Source organism: Cinclus cinclus, chromosome 3 (assembly GCF_963662255.1).
Source record: "Cinclus cinclus chromosome 3, bCinCin1.1, whole genome shotgun sequence".
Classification (NCBI taxonomy): domain Eukaryota; kingdom Metazoa; phylum Chordata; class Aves; order Passeriformes; family Cinclidae; genus Cinclus; species Cinclus cinclus.
This window is the reverse complement of record NC_085048.1, coordinates 76,420,990-76,424,442: the sequence shown is the minus strand read 5'-3', so window position 1 is coordinate 76,424,442 and position 3,453 is coordinate 76,420,990.

Below are 3,453 nucleotides of genomic sequence, written 5' to 3'. Positions count from 1 at the left end.
CGGTCAAAAGAAGCGAAAGCAAAGAAATGAAGGTTCACGTAAAACTCCTTAGCTTCATTTTCGAAATCCGCGAGCATTTTATATGCAATTTGTATTTTCTTGTTAGCCGGATGACGTGTGAAGGCTTGTATTTGAAGAGCCAGTTGATTTTTTGGGTGAAATTTTGGTTGTGTGTTTGGGAATGTATTTGCTCAAACATAGGCACCATTTTGAAGCATACTATTTTTAAGTAGTAGTAACAAAGAGCAGCAGGATGGTGATCTGTCTGATAAGCTGTTTCTGCTGGGAATGGCTTAGTACAATTGTATTAAAGATGACCCCCTCTCGAGATGCTCTGAATGACTGCAACACTACCCAGGCTCAGGAAATGCACTCAATCATCAAAATAAGCATGAGCTATATAAAGATTTATTTTCTATTACCATTGTCCTCTATAATCACCTTTCTGTCCTAAGGCTTGCAGTGTTTGTCAGCGACCTTAAGTCAGCTATAAGAATTTCATCTTTGAGGATGTGCAGCAGACTGTGGAGCTGCTGCTTGTGAGACCAATGGATGCTCAACTTATTCCAATTAACTACCCTAAGCAGCAGGCTTGGTGACACCCAGAGAAGCAGAACACTTTCATATAACCACAAAACTGATGTGTGTGTTGGAATTTCCCCTTTAGTTTTTTGTGGCAGATCAAATGCAAGTAGCTTATCACTAAAACGAATGTACTGTTCTTGAAATGTGTTGGGGTTTTTATTCAAAGGAGGAACATGTTTTCATGCCTTAGTGTCAGGTGTCTGCATCAAGCACACAGTTTCACCAACTGAAGTAAATAAAAATAGCTAAGTGCAATAAAAAGAGTGAGAAAAATTACTTGTTTGTTTTTGGACATGTCTTCCACACTGTTGCTTTTGTTATGTCAGTTTTTAACTACAGTTTGGTTTTAAAACAGACAAGTAAAAAGCCACAAACCCAAGAAACTCAGCAAAGCATATTTAAATTTAATTTTCTATAATAGTTATGCATCTAATATCTAAACATTTTGCAAAATGCCAGAAATTTTCTAACTTTTTTGCCTTATACCCAAAGGAGGCCTACAGGAGATATTCTGGTTGTTTCTAATCACAGATTTTAGTGGCATTTGGAAGGTGAAAGAATCCAGAAAATAAAAACTGAAAAGAAAGTTCATTAAAGTGTCTTATTTGCACACCAGCAAGAAAACTGCTCATGAGAGAAATGGTAAAAAGAAAGCAAACATCCTGTGTGATGTGATGTTAAAAGACTTTGTAAGAGAAAAATTCCATTTGTTGGAGACTGACCAGTGTTCATTAGCATTTTCTAGTACCCTGTCATCTTACTGAGCATTACCTTACAATTAACAATTTGTAATTGCAATTTATAAACTCATTTTCAACTAGATGTAGTACCATCTTTTAACCACATGCCTCACTAAGTTAAATGTTTAAAGAGACTGAGCATACATAGTAGGATCCAGCTAAATTATTCCTAAAAGCAGTACTGAAATCTGGGCCAAATGGTGCAGAGCAAGTTGAGAGTTTTCACATCTTTGGAAGTGGAAGCACTACAGTTTGTCTCAGGGATTAAAAAAGTCAGGCAAGGTCCTTACCTGTTTTGTAAAAGTTTCTGTAACATTCCTGCAATTGGTGCTCTAGACTCTCAATGGATGATAGAGGTGCCAGTCAGTCTGTTCTGCTAGAAGTTCAGCGCCTAAACTCTTTGGAATTCCAAGGCTCATAGTTGAACTTGCAATTAGCTGCTGCTTGGAGATATTTTTAGCTAATTGGGTGCTGAGGGCAATGTTGAGGTAATAAGGTGTCTCTGAATTCTCATTAGTCCCCAAATAAGAAAGGGGAGCAAATTACATTCAGAAAGAACAGAATAAGAAAAATTAGGAGAAGCTTTGTATAAAAAAGTAAACAGAAATTGGAACTGAAGTTAATTCAGGTTGGACCATTAGGTAAAGAAGCAGACCAGTAAAAGAGAAAAACGTAATACCTTAATTATAATTTTTTACCTTCTTGTCTGAGTCAAAACTAGATCCAAGGGCATGAGACAACTATCTAAAGTGGAATGGCAAGTCTATGAGTAACAACAAAGACAGTTTCTGTGTTTCTCTTACAGAATTGGTGTTATCATGAGGAGATGCAGGAGAAGATACTCCTCTGTCTCCTGAACTTGGCATTAATTTTTTCCCTGGAAAACAGGGCACAATATCTATCTTGTGCCTTCAGGTCCAGGCAAAGCAGCGTGTTCATGAAAAATTTTGGACGGAGCCAAGTAATCAAACCTTCCTTGGCTGTGTCGTCATGGAATTTGAGGATGGTTCAGCTGATAGCAGAGTCCTGGCTGGGAGCACAGAAAACGCATCCAAATAGACAATTGCTTTCAGAAATTTTACATCTATAATTACAAGGTTGATAATTCTGAATTTAAGGCTTGTCTAGGCTGGCTTCTGTTTCAGCTCAATATTTACTTATAGCTGGGAAGTGGAATGGGCATGCAGCCTACAGACTCCCTGAGTCCTGGGATTGGTGTTAAGTAATCTGTTACAAAACAAATGCATCAGAGAAGGGGGGGGTGTCAGTCTCCCTTTGCCAGATAGTGCTGTCTCTTTGGGATTTATCAACCCAGAGCATTAACGAACTCTGGATAATAGTGAATAAAATCTGGCCTGCGTGGCCTGTGGAGGTGGATTAAATTAAACCTAATGTTGATGGGGTTTTTTTAAATTTTGAATGCTCTGGGTTTTTTTTTAATAATTGCCAGGTGTATTGTTATTTATAGTGCACAAGGTACTTTGTAAGCAATATAGCCACCAGCCTGTACTCCACGTGCTGCCCATCTTAAATCAGTCAAATACATAGCAGTAAATGGCATAGACAGCAATATTCAGGAAATAACCAAAAGGAAGAATGTCTACTTAAATTCTTGCTGTGATGCTCTTTAAATACACTTATGCAGAACAGGCAAAGTGATTTCAGATTAGTTAGAGTGGATTGGTATTTTCCTGGCATTCCTTTTTTACTATCCTTTGTGTTAGTTTTCCTGTATATATAGGTAATGCTGTCTGGACCAAAAAGGAATCTGTGGTATATGAAAGTTGTCCACCTTTCAGGTGAAATGATAAAGTTCATGGTTTTGAACTTGAAGAGGTTAGGAGAGGTAAGCAAGCAGGATGCAGCACCTGAAAAAAAAAGAATGCTAAATACAGTGTAGCCAAATGGAAAAGCTCTGAGAGTGATTAGCTCAGAGGAGAAAGGTTGTCCTTTGTTGATATCCAAGAACTCTGGTATCTCGCTAAGACACAGAAAGTACTTGTTTGGGGTTGTGGGTATTTTGGGGCTATTTGTTTGATTGGTTTTGGACATTTTATAATTGTTTGGTTTTGTTTGTTTGTTTTCATTTGGAAATAAATAAGACATCAGAACCATGAAACATGAAATC